The 26,815-nt window shown below is 40.4% G+C and overlaps 1 protein-coding gene across 2 annotated transcripts in view; it reads right to left on the bottom strand.

Moving 5' to 3' along the window:
- nav3 (neuron navigator 3) overlaps positions 1-26,815 on the bottom strand; it is a 398,636-nt gene that overhangs the window by 351,707 nt on the left and 20,114 nt on the right. The window lies entirely within an intron of this gene.

Here is a 26,815-nt window from a genome sequence, read left to right as displayed (position 1 = left end):
TTGAGGGGAGATGCTTGCTTGATTTGTTGGTGAGGGTGGGACAGCCAAGAATTGTCCAAGCAGACAAAGCAATAAATTGTGAGAGTGAGGATAGTGGCTGCAATGGGTGGTGGTACAGAGGATGGATGAGAGCATAAAAAAAGAAAGAAAAAAAAACAGGAAAAGAAGAGAGTGTCCTTCAGGGAAATCGAGATCAGATTGGAAGAATGGAGGCACCACGTTAACAGAAATAAATCTTTACAACCTTTTTCTAAAAATGCACACTCACAGACACTCCAATACATACTACGTGTCTCTCGGTGGTTCCTTTTGCTTTTGGGTCACATTACCCTGTCTGGGTGATACTCACTTCACACTCAGCTTGGATGCCTGATGTCCAATTAAATCATACAGTGAAGCAGTAAGCAAGATGCTACTGGGGGGAAAAAAACATTTGTCAGATGACAGAAGGAGAAAAAAAACCCAGTTGCTTCATTCCACAGAGAACCGGTGAGCAGGCTGGGAGAATGCACCTGGTGGCTGTTTTTGTGAAGACTCACAAACACAGCCACATTACCGACTGTAATATGTACAGACATGCACACGTTTGTGGCTATTCTCCTATCATCTCTAAGAGGCTCTAGATGCAATGCAAAGCTGTGTGTTACAGTCCTTTAGTGCCTGTGGACTCTCACAGATGAAGACATGAATGTGGCTTTGATATGATATGAAGCTGAGAGGTCAAGAGCAGTGCCCTACATGGGGAAACATTGAAACAGGAACACAGGCTAATTAAAAGGAGTCTCCTGACCCACATCGCTGTCTAAATACAGTATCACACTGCTTTTAGTCAACTGACAGGAACAGGCTGCAATATTCACTGTCATAGTATTTATTTGGAATTAGGGAAATTATCAATTGGACACAGGTATTCTGATGTATCTGCATAGCAAAACAAATATATACAGGCCCAGAGGATGCTAAAGGAGCACCAACTTTACAGGTATCATCACCAGTTTAATCGTTACTCAGTAAATTATGTCACCAATTCATATACATAGGGATAAGTAGGCAGTAGTTTTTATAAGAATGTGCAGACTTTCAGGAGCAATACTACAGTTACTATATATTTTGAGAAAACAGCGACCCAACTCCATTAGACAGTCTAAACTCTGTTACTCAGTGACCTTCTGTCACTAAACATGATCTTTATTAGCAAATGTCTTTTGCCCATTTATCAAAATACACAGTATTGCTTCAGATTGAGCAAGAAATCCCCAAGACTGTCAGCTGTTTAGAATATGATCAGTCTTCCTATTTAAAGCACAACTTATTACTAAGATTCAGCAAAGAGGAGAAAAGTTTAACATCATTTCTATCACACACTGATACAACATCGATGAGAAGAGGATGAATTTCAGTATCAAACGTTATGGCTTGATATCCACTGCTAGATACAACTAGATGTCCTTTATATGTCAAAACCAGGCTTTTGGAAGTGCTGGATTATACTTCAGAAAAGTAGGTTTTAGTGAATACTTAGAGCTTGTTAACTCCTGGCTGTGAACTTGACCTGCTAAGTGGATCCTCTATCTGGTCATTCCAGGAGCGGATAAAAGCGGATCCAGGGAGTGGAGCTTTTGGAAATGGGTGTCATTTCGTTATGTGTCCAATCAAACCTGAAGCCGAATTAATTTGTGTAGCCTTACACTGGAAACAAGTGTGTAAAACCCTGATGTAGTGCAGCAGATCACGTCTACTACTACTGCTGGTTTTTAAGGATTTGTTTGTTACATTCATCAGTGACAGTGTAGTCCAGTCTTACATCTGTATTATTGCATGTAGCTCCTCTCAGATTAGAGAAAATTCAGAACTGATATCCAATATTTATCTACTGAGCAGGATATTCAACAGGAGGATAATTATGTGTGTTAAAGCAGCATTCTGTTGGGAGTCACGCTGAGATACCCAGTAAATAATAACTTGGTTAATAGGTCAAAAATTATTAATCAAACGCAAAGTGAGAAATAATCATGGGCCTAGAAGCATAGTACACCTTTTTGAAGATTTCCTTTTCAATTCTAGCCAGAGTATTTTCTGTCAGTTGGATTGCAGCTAAATTAAAATAACTTCAAATTAAAAATTAATAATAATTCTGTGTCAACTGTAATATTAAAAACAAGTAAATATTTGTATAGCGCTTTACTTGGTCCTAAGGACCCCAAAGCGCTTTACACTATACACAATCATCCACCCATTCACACACTGGTGATGGCAGCTACAATGTAGCCACAGCCACCCTGGGGCGCACTGACAGAGGCGAGGCTGCCGGACACTGGCGCCACCGGGCCCTCTGACCACCACCAGTAGGCAACGGGTAAAGCGTCTTGCCCAAGGACACAACGACCGAGACTGTTGGAGCCGGGGCTCGAACTGGCAACCTTCCGATTACAAGACAAACGCCCAACTCTTGAGCCACGATCGCCCCTTAAGTAATTTCATAAATAGAACTACCAAATTATCCATTCATTTTCATAATTCCATTAAGGGTGCTGGACCCTGCATCCCAACACTCATAGTGTCACAGGTACCCACAACTACAGTTAAACACTGACTCGTGCAGAAATCTTCTCTTTTCTTTTGCTGTAATTATATTTTTTCATTTATTTGGATCACAGTTGCAATAAGCATATATTAGAACTTTTAACTCCAGTGGGATGAAGCAGGAGGACCCCTTTGTCCTTGCCGGTCTCCATTGTAAATTGCGGTATTGGAGGACCTTTGATGGCTTGTCACACATCTGTGAGCGATTGTACACAGAGGTGATTGAAGCGCGTCACATCGGCTGTTCTGGTACTAAGCCCTCATTTCTTAAAGCTTGCCTAAGAGAGTTCCCATCTCGGGGGTTCATCAACCTTTTGTTCTATTAGTAAATTTATAAATTAATAATTAAACGAATACACCACGTTCCTACCACCATCCACAGACAAACAATGCTATTATTATTAATAATTATATTTAATGTCAGAAAGTGCTTGTATTGGACCTCTAATTGCTAATTTTAAGACACATGCAGCACCTTCAACTTATTAAGGGTCCTCCAGTAATGGAAATTACTCCTTTAAAAGGCCCACACTTCCATCCTAGTTAGTTATCTGCTCTTAGCTGGTGCTCCTCATCATTTTGTCCAATCAGCTGGTCACTGGGTAATACCTTCAATAGCCTTGGGTGGTCTGCTAAGTGTCCTGCATCCAGCAAACCTTACTCTAAGCATTTGTATTCAAAATGCACCGCTCACTTCCTCCTTCGTTGTCCGACAGTTCCATGCATATTGCATGTGCCGGCGTCAGCCCTTTGCTGCAAGGGGGCTGATCTTCAGTCAACAACAAAAAGACCATCAGAAGCATCCAGAGAGCAACATCCTCGTACAGTACACCAAAATCATTGATTTCAACACAGTTCTGCAGTGGGGAGGAAAACATATCAATTTGTAAACACACAGCTTAAAAAAAGACGGGGAAAAAAGCTGAAGGAGAGCTGACCCGAGAACACTGAAGGAAATAAAACCTGGTTATTTTTCTGCATTTGAGGTTGACATGAATGTGTGCTCTGTTTATGAAGTAATTACCAGTTATTATTTTATAATTCTATAATGAAGTAAACCAGTACTCGCATTTCATCACATTTCAGACTGAGTCTTCTAAGCATTCTGTAACTAGGTTTAGCTTGAGAAGAGCAGAGCTTGACTGTATATTGGACACCAAAGACAGATTAAAGTCACTAAAAACATTTTATATTCCTTCAGTAAACTAGTAACAGTCGTTATTAGTAGTTCATTACATCTGCAACCCGAGTGTTACATGTTAGTGTTTTGCCTGCATGTTGTAATATTTTGTCCAATCTATTTTGCATCTGATCTGTAATGAAACTGTAGATGAAATCTTAGTCCAACAACCTATTTTTTAGATGTGATCATTACTAACACTAACATTAATGACAGAGGTTTGATGTTGCTGAAATGCAAGATGCAAGCTTAAGACTTTTACTGTACACAAGTCTTGAACTAACCCTCATGTCTTTATATTTGAATTCCAAGGAGACAGAATCACTTGGTCTTGAGCAATGAAGAAAAAGTAAAGACCTGACAAGAATATAGAAAAAGAGCAATGGGATGATAGCAATCCAGCAAGCACTCGGTGACAGTGGGAAGGAAAACTCCCTTTTAACAGGAAGAAACCTCCAGCAGAAGCAGGCTCGGGCAGGGGCAGCTATTTGCCATGACCGGTTAGGGGTGAGGGGAGAAAAACAAGCCTGTGGAAGACAGACAGAGATTAATAATAACTAATGATTTTATGCAGAGTGATGTGTATGCATATGCGAAGAAGACAATCCAGAGACGAGATCTGGAATGTCCTTCAAGAAGCTATAAGAACTATTTCACTCTATGCAGTGTGTGATTCCCCTTCACGTTTAGTACCAGCACCCTGCATCCAAATACACTGAACTCATACATCTCAATATATCATCTCTATGAAAATGCCAGAGTAGTGATATGGCTTATAAAATGCTTCCTAACTAGTGTTCATCATGTTTCAGTTGTTAAAGTTATTGATGAAATCAACATTTATTTTACTGGTGTAAAACACACCTCATGTACCTCATGTATGTATACAAATTATAATTTAATTTCATGCAATAATAGCCCAACATTTGTCAGTAAATCAGCCCACAATTCCCATCTTAGTAAGTCTGCCAAGCATCTCAGGTTTACAACCTGAATATTATGATAAACATCTGCTCCCAATAACTCCAAGCAGAGCAGTAAAACAAAGGTCCCAAACAGAGTTTTTACTGCACGTAAAACTTAAACGGTAGCCTCCCATATCTAAATAACACCTTGTAATCAGTGAAGGAGAAGTTGGCAACGACATGAAACAATTCCTTCCTGACAATCCTGGCCTAAAATCAGGAAAAATGGCAGGAAACATTCATTTCCAGCTTCCTCTCTTATTTCTTTGTTCCAAGCTAAAAGGCACAGGAGAAAAAACAAACAGAGCAAATCAGGTGCTGTCTCCTGAACTAGCTTACAGTACCTGAAAAAATAACTCATACTAAATTACACAATCTTGAACTATACTTTAACCAGTCTTTTTGGCACTTGAGCATTTCCAATCTCTCTGTTTGAAAAGTAGAGGAGAAAGCAAATCAAAGTTTTTATGTAAGTGCGATGAAGCAAAAAAACGCAAAAAACCCTTAAACATCAAAGTTGCAGCGATGTGGTCCGTTGTCAACCTGACCACAAGAGGAACATGAGAAGTCACATCCAAGCGTGCCAAATGATGAAGTCAACCATTCCAGGATACTGGCGGAAAGAAGGCGAATTGGAATTGGAAGGCAAGGAGCTGTCGTCACTCTGCCTGACAGCGAATCAGACAGAGGAAGAGAGCAGCTTTGACGGGCAGGTGATGAGAGACTGCTGCTGTTACTGGTCAGGACGCCAAGCTAGTATATGCACATCAGGCACAACGTGAACTCTCGACACCGAAAACCCCTACAGCCCCAGATAGAGAAACAACTCGTCTGAAGAGCATCTCAAAAGTAGGAAGTAGCATTTCTACCATAACTGTTACCCAATCAGACTATGACACTACACTACAGTAAATGTATCCTTCTGATGAAAAACACTGAAACCTCAGTTTGTGCTGTTATCTCTTGTTCCTATAATCTTAAATTCTCTTTCCAGCAGTATAGAGATTGTAACAATAAAAACAAGTATCGTGGCAGGGTTAGTTATAACACTAGTACTACCAAGTATCCTTTGGTTCAAATGGAAATGAACACAAACAGCCAGCCCATCAGTTACACAGAAGACTGACCTACTTCAGACTGCCCAAAATATTCAAAGTAATCAATTCTGGATCACACTGTGCAAAACTTTCAACTCCTACAACAACAACCCTGTTAACCATTTCCAAGATCTTCACTCTTTAAAGGGATCACCCAGACACAGTGAGGCACAAAAGTGGACAAAGACGAATGAATCTGTGGTGCAGACAGAGTGAAAGCAGCCAGGCTTCCCCATACAGGATGCAGAGAGCCATAAAAACAAACAGGGAACAATAGACATGGCCGACATGATGAATGGATATTCATGAGCAGAATATCTCAGTAGCTCTTAAAGGCATATTTAAATACATCGCCCTGGAGCTTATTGTTAGCAGCACATACAGATGTACTCGCTGTCTGAGCCCTTATACAGTCTGCCTACCTTCTGAACCATTGTCATCCTTGTGAGGAATAGTTGGGAAAAATCCAACCTAGCCCTGTTTTCAGCCATCTGACAGTCTAAAGGAAAGTCTGAAAAGAAGCTGAGTAAGGGAGACTTCATGCATTTTGATTCACTATGTATATTTATGTAACTTGACTGAGCTGTGTTTAAGAATGAATCGTCTCCAGGAGTAATGTAAGACAAACAAAAAATAAATGGACGGATCACTTTGTACAGCAGTAAGCTGCTGAGTCAGCTGAATCTCAAATGGAAATTTCGATTCATTGCTGGTTTTGGCCGATAGGGGGTAAGCTAAATAATAAGAGCATCTTATGACAAAATGATAGCCCTGAAATGTTGTTCATTCTTAACCTTGGAAAAGCAGTTTGACAAAATAGTCTTGGCTTTTCTGTGAGATATTCTTACATAGCTGGGGGGGAGTAGAACAATTAGTCAGGTCCTCGAGGAGTCAGCACAGGCCACAAATCCCTCAGTGCCTTGAGAGCGCTGCTGTAGAAACATGGGATAGTAAGTGCTTCCAATGCTACTGATTAAAAAAGAAACTCTCGAATCTGTGTGGTAGCAACTATGTCCACTGAGTAAGAGATCTAGTTTTGGGGAAGCCGAACTGACCCTGTTCAAACTATTCTGGTGCAAACTTTAACAAAAATAATACTTGACCTAGTGTGTCTGTATCTCAGGCAGAGATGGGCAGTAATGCGTTACTTGTAACGGGTTACTGCCCATCTTTTTACAGCGAAAAAAACCCCTAAACAAGCTCCGAGTGCGCAATGACGTAATGGGAAACTCACAGAGAAACTCACGGATTCGTCAACTGACCGCTGCGGCACACCTGCACCAGGGTAAACCTCCGCCTACCCCAGTCCTGCTTTACAGGTGAAAATAGAGCAACAGGACCGCTGAGTCTTTGACTTTATTTATTTTCTGCTGTGTTTTACTTGCATCTATTTGAAAGACTGAGTGTAAACACAAAAAATATTTTTATTTTATGTGCTGGAATGTGCAGGTTTAAATGTTAAACTAATTTCTTCAAGTCAGAGAATGTTGCATATAATTTAATTTTTGCTTGATGCATAAAGTTAAAAGATTAAAACTAATAAAACAAGTTTTAAAAAGAGACTTTTCCATTTGATTACATTTTGTATGATGATTATGCAGAAAAAGTAGAATTGGGCTGAAAGATCTATCGCTTTATCACCTATTCAGGTTGTAAATCGTGTTTTTAAAAAGTAACTAAGTAACTAAGTAACTAAGTGATTAATTACTTTTGAAAATAAGTAATCAGTAAAGTAACGGGATTACTTTTTTGGGGGGAAGTTATCAGTAATTAGTTACTGATTACTTTTTTCAAGTAACTTGACCAACACTGATCTCAGGAGGTAGAGCGGGACATGTACTAATCAGAAGGCTGGTGATTTGAACCCCGGCTGCCCCAGTGTGCATCCCAAATATCCTTGGGCAAGACATTAACCCCAAGTTGCTTTCCGATGCCTTCCAAGTATGAATGTGTGTGAATACATTTTTGCATTATGCATAGAAAATAAGTGCTTGTACGAATGGGTGAATGAGGTTAGTCATATAAACTGTTTTGAGTGCTCAGGTAGAGCAGAAAAGTGCTATATAAACTCAATCCATTTACCTAATGTGATCATTTTTATCCTCAGTATAGGTTCTACAGATGGCAACGTCACTCAGTTTGTTATCAGACAAATTCCGGAGGCAGGCAAGTCAAGATCGACTGAAATGTTTTCTTTTACTTTTGGTACCATGGTACACGTGCCACCATTAAACCAACCATGTATCTCTTTTAAAGTAGCTGTAAAGTTAATATTTACATGTTAGAATACAAAAAAGTAACAGAGCATTTAAGCAACACCCAGAAACCTCTAGACTCTACTGAAAAAATGTGCACGCTGATTGGCTGGAGTCCATATGTGAGAGGCCTGAGTGAACCAGAAAGGTATACCTTTTGCCTTCAAAGTAAAGGTTGGGCCTTTACTTTGAAGTCAACGCATATAAAACAGCACAACTTTTCCCTCTTTGTGATACCCACTTGCCAGCTGGGGAAAAAAATATTTCTCTAGCAACTGGTGGTTACTAGTGGGTCACTGATCAGTCTCTAGGCCTTACCAGCAGTTCCATAGTAAATGGAACATCCAACAACCACTCACAACCAGTTGAGGAATACAAATTTTTCCGATGGCCATACCACATCACATTGACCATGATAATACCATTTTAAATTTTTAAGTGATTTAAAAGTGTCCTATGTAGATATAGCATTTTCTTTTTTATGTTGGTAACGTTAACAACAAAATTAGCTCAGGCTTGTCTAAGAGTGAGAATTGCTTGTCAGTAAAAAGTAAAAAGAGGGCAACATCAGCAACCTCCAACACAACAAAATATGCAAGAAAACCGAAAACCCTCTTCCACTACCTGCGGCAAAAACACACTGTCAAGTACAACCAGGATACCAAGAAGGAGATGCTACTGGCTGATTATGTTCAACCCAAAAGTAATGAAATTACTCAACAGAGTATAGCTGGCACACTCACAAGTTTCACTCCATGTTACAGATAGAGCCAACTGTGGATGGAAAAGAAATGAAATACAGATGAAGTTGCATGGATGAAAAGCAGAGCTTTAAGCATCCTGTTTAAAAAGCTTAACCAAGAAACAACATCTCAGGTAGAAAACATCTTTCAGTTTCAGATTTATTATGTGACAATGCTGTGCAGGCTGCTGAGGAGTAGCAAGGTTTTGTTACTTTTTTGTGAAACTACAATGATAAGCAGTTTTGTGAGAAATTTGTGCTTATGCTGTGTCACTGGATATTATGCTACTGCGATAACTATTGCACTATAATGCTATTACTGCTGGGACCTTTAGGCAATAGAGTCACACTTTAAATAGGTTAGTCTGTCATTAATGACGGTAATTGACTGGGAAAAAAAGAAGGAAAATGTTCATTTTGCACTAATATTTGCTGCTGCCTGCAAGCTGCAATTAAAATACTGAACAATAAAGAGTTTAGTGTGTGTACGTTATACCCCCCCCCCCGACCAAATCGTTGAATTCACCTGTTCCAGTCACTTCCATAACCACAAGTTTATAAAATCAAGTAATCAAGTGTACACTGGTTCTACAAACACTTTTTAAAAAATGGGTCACTCTTTTAGGAGCTCAGTGTGGTACTGTGATAGGATGTGCAACAAGTCCGGTTGTAAAATTTCCTTGCTAACAAAGTGGAAGCGACTAGAAATGACAGCAGTTCAGACATAGAGGATGAGGATGCTGATGTGCATAGTGCACAGAGGTCGCCAACTTTCTGCCTTCAGATCAGCTTAAAAACAATGTGTAGAGAGCTTCATGTAATCCGTTTCCATGGCCAAGCAGCTGCATCCAAGCTTTATAGCTTTGTTCCACTATGACTGTGCACTAGTGCACAAAGCAAGGTTCCATAAAGATATGTAAGAGTGAGTTTGGTGTGGGAGAAGTTGACTGGCCTGCACAGAGTCCTGACCTCAACCCATCAGAACACCTATGGGATGAATTATGGTAAATGGACTGATTCTTATATAGCGCTTTGCTACTCTCCCAAAGTACTCAAAGCACTGTATACAGCATGCCACATTCACCCAATCACACCCATTCTCACAAGCACTGACACTAAACTGCTTTTCTAACGACATTCACGACAATGGATGCATCGGAGAGCAACTTGGGGTTAGTATCTTGCCCAAGGATACTTGGCATGCAGACTGGAGGAGCCAGGGATTGAACCACCAACCTTCCAATCAGTAGATGACCTGCTCTACCTCCTGAGATATAGCCACCCCAATTAGAGCGGAGACTGCAAACCAGGCATATTACTTGGCCATCTCAATCACTACTCCAACTTTAATTTCTCTTTATCCATACCCTGGTTAACTCTTCCTGATTGGAAATCATGTAAGCGCTGTTAGGATCTCCAGAGTTGAAATAACACCTATTTACCTGGTTTTTCCCCTTTTTTTTCTTTAAAAAATGGCTGTTTTAGTCTCAACAAGCTTGTGTCCAAACAAATTTTTGTTTGGACACTTTATGACAGTTTCTAGTAGTTTATGTTGTTGTCATGGAGAGCTTTATTAAATTGTGTTGTTAGTTTTTAATACATGTATGCAATTTAGCCAGGAAAATCTGCATTAATACATAATGAATAATGGCCAGAGAAGATAATGCTGAAATGCGCACAAAATATTGTTTCTTTTGCTAAAACATAGATTTACCAGGTGGAAATCCAATCCCCAAATCACCTTGTGTATGGTATCTTTAACAGCATAGGTTGTTGCTCATATTCCTGTTTGGATTAAAACCAGAGGGCCGCGATGTCCAAGATGGAAATGCATTCACTCCTGCTGGCATTCCCACTGGCCTGCAATCAGAGACTGGGCCAAGCTACAGTGCTGTTTACAAGAAACAAAAGCCAACATCTCTGCTGTTCCTGACAGCCATTGGCAATCTAAAAACTCCACACTGTGTGGATTATTTCAGGTGTCTTGTACCTTCCTCCAATCAAGACCAAATCTGGTCCTCTAAACATCCTTGTTTGTGAGTAACTTATCTGCTGTGGCTTTGAGCCAAAGTCTAATGAATTCACTAATCCACAGACACACTTCCTCCGACTATCAAATCAATAAATACAAAGGAGTTGTCCCAGTGGTTTAGGTAAAGGTGAATTCCATCTACACCTCAGTTTACTGATGCCAGAACTGCCTCCGATCATTCAACATGATTGATTTTGAAACTTTAAAAAAACAAACTATGACTGCAAAACACAAAATCGTCAAGATGCCGGCATGAATAAAGCTCTATGAGTCTAACCTGCATGTGGATGTTAAAATACGATGTCCCTTATGTCTCATTTTCATGTTTAATTACTTTTCTAGCTGTGTGTTGCTTTCTTATTGGCTAAGCTTTATTTACTTCATGTGTATAAGCATTGCCTTTATTGCTCTGAGTAAATGAGAGTTGCAAATTCTCACTGGACCCTCCTGCATACACAAAGGTTAATGGAAGAATGAATGACTACAGACAACCTCAACCTGTTCCTCAACCTTCCCCCCACCACAGGCAGGCCACGGCTGGGTGGACCGCCACACAATAATCACCTGCAGTGAGAGGAAATCACTGTTGCTATGGAAACACCATTTAGGAATCTCGTGATCCCAAGTGCACATGCTGCCTACAGCCTAATTTGTCCAAATTCATAACTTCGTGCTGGTCTATCCTCTAGCTGGAGTACACAGGAACATTACCACACACTAATAAACACTTTAGAGTAGAATTAGAGTTATTATGCTTAGGTGGGCAGCACTAACGCGTCTCTTGACCTGCACGGAGATCTGAGTGTGTTTAAATATTCACAAATCTCTAAAAGGATATGGAAATAAAAAGTCAAGATTAAAAATTACAATCATCTCCTTTTCATTCAGTCGTATTTTCATTTTTTGTTCTTTTTATTTCTGTAAATGTACACTAAGCAACATAAAAGTGTTTCTATTAACAGTAGATGAAATGATCATGTCTCATGTAAAATAAGCTGTTCGCAGGAAATTATCAACAAAAGCTCTAGTTGCTGATTGCTTTGTGGAGCTTTTTATAGTTTTTATTGCACTGCTTGATCTTGTTGCCAACCATGGCATCAAATTATAGCCTATATCACTCAGTAGTGAAGACTTCTCTTTCGCATTGTTTAAAACAAATATAAAATGTTCAATTACAACTTATATGTGATATGCTGGACTTTTCCTACAACATCAAATGGGAGCAACACCTGGTAACACATTATTTCAGGGCGATCTGGTGTCTCAAATACCAACTTAAGATGCCAGGAATCCTCTCACCCTTCAAATGTTCAATTTGGAAACACTCCTTGTCTGAGCTTTGTTTGGGCTCATTATCCTGCTGCAGTATGAATGCATCTCCACAAAGACACAAACCAGAGGGTGGAGCATGTCTCTAAAGAATAGAGTTCTACTTCTTCTTGGTCACGTTGGACTCAATTTGGTGCAAGTATCCAACTCCAGAATAGAAAAACACCCCCAGGCTTGAATAACTCTACCATCATGTTTCAGTGTGGGTTTGATCTGCTGTGGTATCGTTTTTTTCTCCTGTTGGTCTCCTTACATACACCCTTCTGTTACAGCCAGTAATCTCTAAAAGGGATTTATCACTGAACAGGGTTGTTCGCTATTATGAAATACTGGCACATGTTTATCCACCCGAAGCATTTGATCATAGAGCAGGGTGATATGGTCAAAAATATTTATCACGATATATATTTGAAAATTTGCGATAACGATATAACTGACGATATAATTGATGCGAAACAAAATACAACTCCACAACTTTACTAGCGCAAAAAAAACGTCCATTTATTTTCACTTAAACAAGCAGCTGTTTTTTATGTGCATTAAAGCTATATAAACATTTAACAGTGCAAATGCAATTTCCTTGCTGAAAGTTTAACCAAAAGGCATTTCCAGTAGAAATGGGCTGACATATCCTGAGCATAACCATGTATAATATCCACTGAAGTTAAAAGGAGGTGCTTTGCAACATTAAACTGCAGTGTGCCAAATAAAAAAGTCAAATACGTATTTTTTGGACCATAAGGTGCACAGGATTATAAGACACATTAAGCGAAACAAAGCAGTCAGATAAATCAAACTTTATTCAACTCATTCTTCGTGCTTCCTCCACTTCTGTACCATTGATTCATTAATGCTGTCTTCTATCACAGCTGCTCTGTTCCCATGTTGTTGCAGTATATTAATGACTAACCTCGCATTGTGGATGGATTATCTCAGTTGTTCTCCTGACTGATGTTTGGTCCGTTTACAGCATCCTGCCATGCGATTGCATTTGTCTCTAACCATCAGGAACCCCGTTAACTTTTATCGAGTGGAAAAGTGTTAGCGTTCATCCTCCAGCTTCACTGTTTATGTTATGCTAACATAGCTGTGTCGCTAGCGATCACGTAGCACATCATTATATACCAGCTAGCCCAACATCAGTAACCCTACAAACGTCACTGCTGTTTAGTTTTCTGTCTTCATTTATGTTGGAAGTGATAGCAGAGCTGTACGTTTGAATTTTTTCAGAAATCTCTCAGTCAGAACATGCTATATCATGCTTAGGTAACTAGCGAAACTAGCGAGCTAACTTCCGCTAACTTCTAACTCTGTTAAATGTAATCCGTTTCACTCAACGATCCGCTTTCCCCTTTCTCATTTTCTGTTGCCGCCATGCTTTTTCGGCCATGTGCGCATGCGCGTTTTACCCATATTCTATCGCGATATTTTATTTTCTTATCGCTGCCTAACATTATACCGGTATTACCGTGAACAGTATAATATGGCCCAGCCCTATTTGATCACCACTCATGGTCTGTCTGATTTGTTGACAATGATCCAGTTCCACAAATGCTTCCATCATGCCATGATTTGGCACCAAGAAAGACCCCTCTTTGCTCTACAGTCTCACTTTAGACACATTCACTTATGTCTGATGGCACATCAAGACTCCCAGTCAATTTACTTTAACAAATTTCTTAAAAGTGGATCAAATCACACCATCATTGTAAACAGTTCAAAAGCTGACCCTTTTTGGTGTAAACAAAGTCAAAGCCACTAAGCAGAATTAGCAATATTGCTTTAAATTTACGTGTCAGAATATTTTGTTTTTTGAAATGAAGCTTGGTCTTTAAATTTCCTGAACATTTTTTCAGTGTTTTCAGTGTAGGTCCAGGTATTTGAACCCTCTGGATTGTAGGTAATGCACATTTTAGCACCTGTACTAGAAACCTGACATTCAAGACGATGGCCATTACACAAAGAGAGAAACGTTGTGCTGTGCTGGTGCTTCATTCAAAAAACAAACCTTGTAACTTTGCCTTTGTAGTCTGTAGCTGCCACTCTTACACAAAGCCAGAGCAGAGAGGAAGAGAGAGAGTGAGAGATCACATGCTGTAGTCATTAATGTATCATCCATCATCAATCCAATAAGCTGTGCAGCCCCATGAACCCTTTGCTCTCCTTTAAGGTTGCCTGAGGACTTGGCTTCTGCGAGAAAATGACTTTTTCCCTCTGTGACACGGGCTCCAAGCTCTGCTCTGTTGTCAGTTCTTGTGTCCTGCAGTATGTAAACAATTATCGCGCTCTACAATTTTTGCAGCGCTAGCAGTGACGTGTAAATGTAGATTACAGAGAGAGGGGAAAAAAGCACACAGGCAAACTTAATGAACGGCTGGCATTGCTGACTAGTCAAGAGTTACGTGGGGTTAAACAATTAGCCAATTAGCCTGCTGGATAAACAATGCGGTTGCATATGTTTATTCAGGGAAGATGTTCAGAGGCGAAGACTTTTTATAGCAGCATGCTGACGATGTGCTGAGTCAATGTTGACTCTGTTTGCAGAAATGCTAAAACAAGTGCAGCAGCTGGAAAACGGCACCAACGCTGAGTGTCAAAACAGCCAACGGAGCTTGTTTCTAGGAACTGAACAAAGTGGTCCGCAGTTATATCGTGCAAGGACAGCCTGGGAAGATGCAGATACTGCTTTGAACACAGACTGCTCTTGCACCCAGCACGACATGACCGTTCCCATGTCTTGAGGGAAGAAAAATTACAATCACTACCAAAAGTATGATGATTGTATATAAAAAAACTAGGCCTCGCCACATGAGGAAGGGACGGAGAAGGCAGCGCCATTCATTTACATCCAAACTCATGTAATATGGAGGATGTAATCATTACTGTGGCACATTCAAAGTGAGAGTTTTTCGGAAGAGCGGGGAGGAGCGCATTAGCTGTACATTAGCTGGTAGACAGGGAGCCATGAGCGCATTGATTAGGTCTGCGTGTAGCGCCAGGACTGATATCTGTGGGCTGTGGACATTACACAACCGCTGTCTCTCTTACAGTGTACTTCCTATACAGCATGTTCACCTGATTCATCCCCGAGGAGGCACGATCTGTATTCAAAGATTATAGGTATTACCAAAGACCAGTGGTAGCTCGAGGAACTGCACTGGTGACGGCAATTTGGAAGTTACACATTGCATAAAAGTAAGTCAGAGGATATTTCTACTGTGGTTCAACCAGCATTTGCCTGGCACAAAATTTAAAAGAAAAAGCAGTGGGTGCCCTAAATCTAGGACTCCATATCTTGCTAACACTGGTACCACTTCTACTACTAACAATAACAATAATCTGCACATAAACAGACACATAATCAGAAGAAAGTAAAGATTAACGGCTTACCTTAAGATTAAGCAGTGAAAAAAGTGAATTTTCACTGCTTGTTTAAAACAAATAACAGCTTCAGCTGACCTAACTGACTGAGAAGCTGGTCCAAAGATTTTGGTGCTACAACCTCAAAAGCACAATCGCCTCTGTTTTTAAAATCAGAGCGTGGAACAGTTAGGAGACCCCTGGTCAGAAGAAGTCTCAGTAGCTCAGATATATACGCAAATGCCTGTCAATGTAGAGCTTTTTTGTTAAGTTGCACGAATTGGCCGTTTCTTAAGGAAAGGACATAAGCAGCATTCTTTAATATTGCTCTTGAAAGGTCAGAGGTCATGGCAAAAAGAACATTTGATGTTGTGCTGAGGGACGAGCAGCTGGAAAGATTTCTCCTGCTCCTAGCAGAGCTTCTTCCTGTGTCTATGAACACTTGAAGCCATGTTCCTCTCTGATAACTCTTGTGAACTGATAGGCATATCACCCCTACCATAACCCGCACTCCAGACCTCATAATCACTCCTTTCTTGTACGCCCACCCCCCATGAACCTCCTCTGGCAGCCACTGTCAGTTCAGGCTTATCCAGACACCTTTCGCTGACATAGTATGAGATTGAAGCCCAGTTATCTTCCCTGTAATGCTGCATCCTCCCACCACACTCCCACCTGCAGTGCTGCTGCTGCTGAGAGGGGAAACATGATAATCCTCAAAAGGTAAAAGCACAATATGTGGCAAGGACTCTCTCAATGAGAAGCAATGTAACCTCAGAGCTGCTCTCTGCCCACGCCACATGTTGGTCACCCTCCTCCCACTCCACATCAGTTGAGGTGTGTACCCACTTGCCCTCATAGCATATCCAACCAATGACAGTTGAAGGCGGAATAAAAGCGCTAACTTTTACCTACAGCCTAATATCACAACAGTGATTGTCCAGGTCCCAGAGGAGTCTGGTGTTTGTTACCATGGCAGTTCCCCACACCCCCACTCCCTCCTCCAATGTGTCTTTTGCTCCTGCTTTGCTGACCTGACCTTCCATTGTCCATTTATCTATGTGTGTGTGTGTGAGAAGGGCAGAGGCGGGGATTATATGGTCCTCCAGGCAGCTGTAAAATATGACTTATGGCACCACGGTGTTCTAGATGCTACAGCAGCTTCTCTTGAGAAAGGAGGCGACAGAGACGGGGGTTGGTGTTAGCAGATAGGGAGAGAATGGAGAATTGATCTGTTAGAAATCAGAGGGGAAGAAAACCAAAGGAGCAATAGCGGATTTCTTTTCATGTACTCCAGAGAAGATTAGGGCTTAAGCGCCGGCTAGTCGCGTGGAAAAAAAATCTCATTGGGCAAAGAAGAGGATTGAGGAGGAGAAAAAAAGGAGTCAAACAAGGCCACTGCATGACGCCTTTTTCTCTCTCACTTGTATTCCCCCGTGTTAAAATATGACAATCCAATTAGTGCTCCATTTCAGAAAATCCACAGTTGCTCACTCGGGTTCAAACCTGAGAGAGGAAACAGAAAAGGGGCAAGGATAGAGCCTTGGTATTGCCATTCTAGGAAAAGACTGATTTTATGATGCTTATCAAGCCGCCTCTTTTTGTGTGCAAGAAAGATAACAGGTACATACAAACCCAACAAAAGTTACAAATCAGCAGATCTTTGAGGAACAATGACAATGAATGTCCTTAGCAATAAATTTCATGTTCCTACAGTTTGGCTCATTCCTACAGTGATATTTCCCCATTTGGATGGCTGCATGCTCTATGTGTACACCATTACAACATAGTCATTAAGCCAAACATGTTGAAGGATTGAAATTGGGAGGTAGCTTTGACAAGCTAAGAAAATAAGAAAATTCATTACCAACTTTATGTGTGTCTTTTGTCCTGTCTTCCTCCCATCAGCCCCAACTGATCGCACCACCAGATTACTGCCTTTCCCTAAGCCTGGTCCTGCCAGAGGGTTCTTCCTGTTAAAAGGGAGTTCTTCCTTCCTACTGTTGCCAAGTGCTTGCTCATAGGGGCCATCTGATTGTTGGGGCTTTCTCTCTATTATTGGAGGGTCCACCTTACAATATAAAGCACATTGAATTTATTTGAATGGAACTGAATGTGCAAAGGCTTACGTTCATATAACGTTGTGGAGAACTAGGGCTTTTTTATATACTTTAAATACTGAAACCCATCATATCATGGGCAGTTCATTATCTCATAGTAAAATCTTAACAGTACAGGAGTCAGCTCATGTTTGCATTTAGTTAAGTTGGACTAGACTGTAAAACAAAATAGTTCAGTTTGTCAGGGGAGAGGTGAACTGAAGTGAGAGGAACAAACCTTTTATTATTTTTAAATGCCTAGTTTCTGCTTTATCACTGCAATTAAACTGACACAAGACTGAGGCTAGACAAAGATTTCCTTATGTTATAGATAAAAGAATGCTTCAAAGAGGTAAACACTCCAGTGCAGTGTCAAGAGCTTTTTCTAGTAGAGTAAAGTACTGAGTTTCATTCTACCCTGTCTTGGTTGTACCTTCCATTCAACATCCTACAGACACACCGAACAGCTCTGTGGGATGTACATGAATAAGTCTGGAATCATTAAAGGATGCCGATTTAATGTCCATAAAAGCCTGTGTTTGTTCCCCTAAAGCCATGTGTCCTTGAGAGAGATACCAAACAGTCATCATTCAAAACAGCACAGCGAGTATAAGCCACAGCTTCATGCATAATATGTAAATGTAATCTCCAAAAAGTCTGTACTCATCCACAAACACTTTGTCTCGCCCTGGGCTCTAGCATAATCTGTTTAAACCAACAGAGAAATGAGCCAAACTTAGAGAGCCTATTTGACATTATTTACCCTCTTTTGCCTCTGCTCCCACTATTTTTACATTTTGATAGTCATCTTTGCAGTTACAGCTGCGTGGCAGCAGCAGAGCTACTGTAATCAATGGTTTTCCACAGAGCGCCATTACAATGAAGCCAATCTATGAAAGCACCAGTGTAGGTATTGATGTTTCTTGGCAAAACTCCAGCCTTCACACTCAGTGATGTGAAAGAAACTACTACTACTAAAATTTGTGTGGGCTACAAGCAAACCTCAACAGCACAGGCAGAGCTCGGGAAGCAAAGAAAGGATTTAACAATCAACGGTTCTGTATGCATTTAATTTAACAGTAATTTGATTTTCTTGCCCCAACAGATTTTTGTTGGTTACAATCAGCAACAAACAGCACATCTACGTTTGCTCAATGAGAATCTAACAGATTCACACTATTTTACAACGCACTATTGTCATTTTACCATGTTTTATCAACCGTGGCAAAACTGACCGTGTCCACTCAAGGAAAGCATTTCCAGGCCTCGGCCTTATCTGAGGTGGATGTTTGTAGAGGATTCCAATCTAAACCTAAGCTAGCAGGACATTGGGTTCAGCACTGGGATGATTTTTGCAGCAGCAAGGCACTAAGCAGGTTAAATCCACCAACAGTGCAAGTATAGGGCTCTGTCCTTCAACACATTTATCCACCTTCATTTTCACATTTAACTCTTTATGGCCTATTTTTGTATCTGTATATTGTATAATGAGCCAGCCATGAAAGGTAGTTTACAACAATTCCACAGCCAGACATTCACCACAACCCTAAAGCCACAACTAAACAAAGGAAACACATGTAGTGAGTTGTCTTAGACAAACTCTTGCACCGTAAAAAAACAAATCCTAAAAAAACACTAATATTCCAGCAGCTGGGGCGCCAAAATAATACCAGAAAATAACAGAAAATAACTTTCCCATGAAAATACAGTTATTTTCAGTAATGACAATACAGTTTGTTGCCCTAATTTTACATGGGATTTTTCTTTTTTCAAGTGCTTTTAAACATTAAATTAGGAACAATTTAATGTGATTAAACAATGAAATTACCTATAAACAAGGTCAATGAATGCGGCAATATGAATAATAATACTTAAATGTACAGAAATATACAGTTAACAGTTGGTTTAAATAATAATAATAATAATAATAATATATGCACATGTACAGACAGATACATTTAAAAAACAAGAAAATTATGTTTTATTAGATTTACAGTGATTTTATGTTAATTTATATTTGAATGTAAAATCAGTCTATTTATGTGAATTTAATGATACTCTAGAAAGACAGTAAAAAACTGTAAAATACACAGTAAAATACTTTTATATTGCTTTTTTTTTTCAAGTGTGGGCTACTTGCCAGTGTGCAACATGTTGTATGTAGTCTGCCATGTTTTGTGATTTGCTCATACTCACACACTAGCTTTAGGCAGTCCTTAAAAATATGAGTAAAAATGTCTTGAAGCATGCTCAATCATCCAGGTAAGGAAATCCCAGGAAGTTGACACTGTTCATCTGGATGTTGTGTTTTCAGTGTTCCATCTTCTTCAGTCATGAATTTCCTCCCACAATATCTGTTCACACCCAGAGATCCTTTATTATTTGTCTATGATGTTGTGCTAAGTCTAATATAAACCATAATCATGTCCATAAATACATGCCAGCAAGTGATCAAGTCAGATCGATGTTATCCCCAGCCAGGAGTAGATTTTATGATGCTGCACTTTGGGGGCTGAGCCTTTTACCCTCCAACTTCACATGTGATTAATGACCTCTGACCTTGCAAGCCATGACCCCAGAGACAAATATGTGTGATAGGAGCTGCATGTGAGAGGTCAAAGGTCAATACAGGCAACACAGGAGTTGCCAGCAGTCAGTCATGGTGTCCCAGTCCCAATTAATACCCTTCAGGTGAAAGTGCAGGTTCATGCCCCAAGAAGAGGACACCTTTCTGTTGTGTAGCTGAACTAAATGTCTCTGTGGAGAAGGCTAGAAAGAAAATTCTAATTCTGCACATAGTAATCAATGACATTCATTTCCTAAAAACAGCAGTTTTCAGCTGTGGTAATTTGCATTTGAGTTATTCAGTTTAATGACCTTCTTGGGATAAACACTCACAAATTAGCATAGTGTTGTGATCCAGTGCAAGACACTGTTTCTGATTCAGTTTGTGAACATTTTGGCTGTGATATAATTTCCTAAAGCCAAACAAGAATGGAGTTGCTCTCAATTTCTTTTTGTTGCACAGAAGAAATCTCCATACTTTAATTCTATAGCTGCAAGAAATACGTATTCTTCTTATAGCAAATGTAGATGAATCATTTAAAGAAGTCACTTCTTGGGGGAAACTCTGGTGATGTGAACTGTCTGCAACAAGAAGTGGATACGAGCAGAACAACATGCTCCGATGACCTCAAACAGATTCTGCCCACCTGTGGTGAGACATCTCCCCTGCTGTTTTTAAATCTAATCACTGATATTAAAATGCCTTACCAGAGCTGTAAAAGAGATGACAGGTGCCTTTCTCAATTTAGCCTCTATTTTTGTTGTACCCCATCTGCAGATACAACTTTGAACCACACCAAGATTTTTAACCAGCCACGGTAAAAGACAACTCCCTGTCTCCACGTCCATGCCCTATCCATTACCTGACACCACTACTGTTCATCTTGCATGACACATCTGGCAGTAATGCAGCTATCCATCAGTGGAAGCATGTCGTGGTGTAAATCATCGGCGATGCTTCATGAGCTACAGACATCAAACCCACCAAGCGTGGAAGGGAAGAAAGAGTCAGAGGTAAGGACAAGGATAGAAAAAGACAGAGAATTGTAGGTAGAAACCAACAGATCGTGGATATTATCAGTAACCATGGCAATTCTGCTGGTTTATTCCAGTCCAAACTCAGCCCCTTCCTCCTTTGTCAAACTTCCCACAGCAAAAAATCAGGCACAGAGTGTATGAAATATAGATACAGATAAACAACACTAGTTCACCTAGGCCGCACTTGTAACACAAGTGTATTGTACCAGGAATATCTTTTAAACTTTGTTGATCTGGCCTTTCGGTTAGAACCTTTTTTAATAAATCACAGAGGTGTTTCCAAAACTTCATTTCAAGTGCTGACATTTATCAGTGAACCCCCACAGCCTTGGCGATTGGTGCAGAAGCATGCATAATAAAGGGCAAAACCATGAAGAGTATGAGAGTCTAGTGAAGGGCTTTCAACTTGCACACATCAATCTCCAGAGGGAGACGGGGGGATCAGGGAAGGTTCTGAGCTTCAGCCAGTTGATTTTATAATCTCTTCCTTCTGTGAGGACTGGAAAACATGGAGGACTAGACACAGGGCAAAGGAGAACACTGGGAAGTTGAAGTAATCTGTCACTTTTCTGCAGCATATCTTCAGTTCACTGTTTATGCTTGACTGGTTTGTTTTAATGGCTTCTTTGGAAAAGCAAAGTTGCTTCCTTTTCCAAATGCAATGTCTTTTCTTCAGCTTGCTTAAAAGAAATCTTTGTTGCCACTTTGCCCCAACATCAAATTGGTCCCAAAACGACAAAAACAACAGCTCATAATACACTGAACAACATCATGGCAGTGTCCGGCCTAATTCTCCAGTCCGCTGTCCTCATGTTGAGTGGATGAATGTGTGCCATTTTAAGGACAGCTCTCCAGTAGGGGCCAGTAGGACAACACGCACACGACAGACTCACAAACAGGCAGATACACTGACGGCGGGCACGGCAAACTTCTGCCTGCATCTCCCTGTCTGCCTGCCTGCCTGTCTGTCTGCTGTTATAAAGCATGTGTGATGATGAATGAGCTTCCTTCAGTCAAGAGGAAAGCGCCCTTGTTCAAAGTCACAGCCTTGAGCGAGTTATCACACTTTGGAGAGCTGCCCTCTTATCCCTCCAGGAGGGCAGGGCACACCTGTCCATGCATCTTCACATATCCTCACACTCTCACGTGTACATTTACTGATAAGCCGCCAGAAAGCTTAGATCCCAGCCACCCTATACTCACTCAAACATTTACGGACACAAACGTGTTCACACATAGAATGCAGGCTGACATTATTAGTAGGAAATGGGCAACCTTCAGGGGTTTTGGCTGAAAGACAGCAAACAGATCTGTGCGTGTGTGTGTGTGTGTGTGCGCATGTGTTTTGTAGCTCCAGACTGCCACAGGCACAAAGCATTTAAGGATTTTAAGTGGCAATGCAAGCATGGGCAGTAGAGAAAACATTAAGTATATGTAGGAAATACAAAATCTACTTTAATAAGAAATCCAGGGGTGACTCAATTAAAAGCTCATTTTCCCAGCCTCAGGAGCCACACACAGAAACTCTGCAGGTTATAGCTTAAAGATGATGCATTGAAAGTGCATCAATAAATGTTCTGCTTTAATCAGTGCATTAAAATTTCAGTATTACCAATGACACACACGCCTCCGCTCTCAACAGAGACGTGCCGAGAAACCCATTAAAAGCTCCTCTGTGGTGGCGAACATTAATACTATGTTTAGCAGAAAGCCCACCAAGGACTGTAAATGTCCTTGGGAAAAACAGTCAGAATATATCTAAGAATGCCTGAATTATGTTTGCTTCTCATGTAACGCACTTCTTGGCTGGTGTCATTTTATTGCACGTCGTAGTTGTTATATGGCTGAAATCTGGAAACCAACTGATGCTGATCAGCCAAAGGCAGATGATTTGGGAATAACGGGATTGAAACAGTCTGTGGATTTGTCAAATCTGGGGAAGTGTGACAGTACTAATTAGGTTTTAGACTTTTAAAAAAGTGTCCGAGAAATTCCTCTGAGAAGGGAAGAAAAGTCTAAGAGTGAAAGGCAAACAATAACACTGCTGACTTCTTTAAATCAATCCCCAAACACTTGACACAAATTATTACAGTACGCTTGAACAAGGATGTTATTGTTAACATGTGTAAAAAATGTGCATAGTTTCATCCTTAGTAATGATATAATAATTGCTCTTGGTAAATTTCCCATGGGGCTGCACAAGAAGAAACTAGGTGATAATGCTAATACTATGAAGTCTGAAAAATAGAACTGAAAATAATTGTACAGGGTAATGAATGTTAATAAAATAGGCCGTAAAGAAATGCATCATTTCAAAATGAATCCATTCTGTTTTTGTTATGCAAATTACACTTAATGAAATTATAGGGCATTAATGCTTTGCTGCTGGAGCACTGGCACACAATATCTTTGCAAAGTGATTCACATTTCTCATAATCCCATGACATGTCTGAGGCATGACGGCGTAACGAGCTCTGCTGCAGAGCTGTGATGTCATCCACACTGTTCAGCATTTTTTTCCATCAGGGACACGCACTACAGCGAGACCGAAGCTAAAATAATAACCATCATTATGAAAGTTGAAAATGCACAGTGTAGCACTTATTAATCACAGTGATTAATAGGGAACGATCATTTTTCCACATCTCAACAGTTCTTGATTGTGAAAATTAAAATTCAATTCTTTTTTATTATATACCAGCAATGTGCTCTCCTAGATTAAAACTGATAGAGTGCCTCAACATGGGTGAGAGGTAAATGTGTAATGCTGATGTTTTCAATTTGCCATGAAATGAAGTAAACACAACCACTAAACAAAGGAAGTGTTCTCACCTAGTGATGGAGTGACTTCATAGTTTGGAAGAGCATCTTAACAGCAGATGAGCACATGTTGACCGTGTGTCATGTGTGCATATATCAAAGACTTCTCAGGCAAGACAAAACTCCAGGTTATGATACCATAGCAGATAATATCTCACCAGTGGTTGGGCAGTTTAATATTTCTCCGATCAGAATTTTAAGGACTGAAACCCCTTTAAACAGCTGCTATGCCAAAAGATGCATCAGAAAATAGCGGGAGTATAACGCCCAAGGCCTTCGTTCATTTCAGGACTTAAGGACACGTTTTTCTCTTCCTGCATCTTCTTACTTTGTGTATCTGCAGCTCAGATCAGCTTTAAAAGCATATGGTGTCCCCTGGGACTCTCCTCTCCCTTCTCATCCCATGCTGGAATGGATCTTGCCTAACTCTGGCAGTCCCTCTGTTTCCAAAATCTACAACAAATTAGCCGAACATGGTATAAAGCCTCTGCCCATTGAATCTATTTGGGTCAGGGAACTGGGAGAAGTACAGGTTAATATAGACTGGGATACAGTGTGGTCTAATCTGAGTTTGACTTCTAAGAACCTGGCGCATCAATTAATTCATTTCAAAACCATACACAGAACATACATTACACCCTGTAGGAGGTTCCAGATGAAACTACAGGCTACGTATCACTGTCACATCTGCAATGATTCGTCACCAGGCACATTTTTGCATGTTTTGGGACGGTCCTGTTGTATCCAATTTTTGGGTCTTTGTGAACTCTGTGTTATCTGAGGTGCTGGAAGTTTTTTATATTCCCAATCCTGGTCTTTGTCTCCTTAATGATACCTCTGAAATCTCCTTAAAACAAATACAATGCAAACTGTTGTTCACTGGATTCACATCCGCAAAGAAGACTATTACAAAGCAATGGTTCAGTCCTGACATTTGTATGGAATCATTCTGGATACGATGTCTTATCCGTGTTATTAATTTTGAACATACCACAGCAAAATTAAATAAAGACTGTTGAAGCTTGGAAAATCTTCTCATCCAAAGTTATCTCCTGGAAGAGGCAATAACTGGTTGTGACTTTGTGTTTTTGTGTTTTTTCTTTGCTGTCCCTATGCCTTGTGACCAATGTTTGCTTTGCTACTGCAGTTTACAGTTGTGCTGTTTTAAATCAATAACATGTTGATCACAAAAACAGAAAATAGCTGGAGTATATGTTTACAGGGAGGCCAAACTAGCTGTGAAACTGATGGAAACAAAAGAAATAATGAAAAGAAAAACCTGCTTACATTCATGCTTCATCTGAAATCTTGTGATAGTGAATCCATCCATCCATCCATTCACTTCCGCTTATCCTTTTCAGGGTCGCGCTGGAGCCTATCCCAGCTGTCATAGGGCGAAAGGCGGGGTACACCCTGGACAGGTCGCCAGTCTGTCGCAGGGCTAACACATAGGGACAGACAACCATTCACACTCACACCTAGTGACAATTTGGATTATCCAATTAACCTATCCCCACAAGCTGTATGTCTTTGGACGGTGGGAGGAAGCCGGAGTACCCGGAGAGAACCCACGCAAACACAGGGAGAACATGCAAACTCCACACAGAAAGACCCCGGCCTGATGGTGGAATTGAACTCAGGACCTTCTTGCTGTGCGGCAACAGTGCTAACCACCGTGCCACCGTGCGGCCGGCAGGATAAAGGTCACTCTTTCGAGGATGCCAATGTTCACGTTTTGGACAGAGAGGACAGATGGTTTGAAAGAGGAGTGAAAGAAGCATCTATGTCCACTGTGAGCGACCATCTTTGAACAGAGGCGGTGGTTTACGACACCAACTGTCTGCCATCTATAATCGAGTTTTGAGATCCCTTCCCACACGCCTTAACACCCACTCATATCTTGGTTCATTTGATCTCAGTAAGTCACATGAGTGAGTGAGGCAAGGTCTCACAGTGGGTTCACCCGAAACCTTGGCTGATTGTGACCCACACCCATTTTTACACCTTGACTCGTGTGATTAGGTAGAGGATCAATTGGTGGGTCCACAACCCTTTTAGGGACACTCCCAGCAGGGCTTAAAGTTTGGGACTCTCCACCAATTGCTCTTAGAACTGAAGAAGTTTCTCGGATGAGAGGTGAAACGTCTTCAACAAACTTAAAGAAGTCTAGATGGGTTTTTTTCCAAGCTCCTTAGACTAGATCAGAAAAGTACTTTATAGTTTGTTATTATGCCACAGTGAAGTTAACTCTTAAACTTCTGGATGTAAAAATGTCATCACTTCATGCCGTCATTTGGTCCTACAAACCATTTCTTTGATTTGTTTGGGGTTTTTGTTTTTTGTTTTTTACAAATTGCCATAATAAAAGGTTAGTTCAAGGTAATCTTGATTCTAACTTGCTTTAAGTTCATACAATTAACCTGAAAAAAATGATGCCTCTGGCCAAGGCTCTGAGACATTCTCTAAAACTTCTCTCTCTCAAACCATGAAGTCAACACACTAGAAGTTCACATCATTTGTTTAGCAGTTGTGGTTTCCTCAGTCAGTCACCAGCACCATACTTATTATTGCCATTCGTCTGTTATCAGCAAACTACATCATAAAATCAGGTGGAATATTTAAGGAAAAATCTGTTACATTTTGGTGTAGATCCAAATTACTGTCCTCAGCCAGTGATTTTGCAGAGTGGGCTTCTGGTTCAGGTGATCAAGTCATATATTATTTTCTTATTTAGAAAATTTAATCTGATT

Source organism: Simochromis diagramma, unplaced genomic scaffold (assembly GCF_900408965.1).
Source record: "Simochromis diagramma unplaced genomic scaffold, fSimDia1.1 OVJJ01000131.1, whole genome shotgun sequence".
NCBI classification, from domain to species: Eukaryota; Metazoa; Chordata; class Actinopteri; order Cichliformes; family Cichlidae; genus Simochromis; species Simochromis diagramma.
This window is presented reverse-complemented; position numbering and strand designations above follow the sequence as displayed.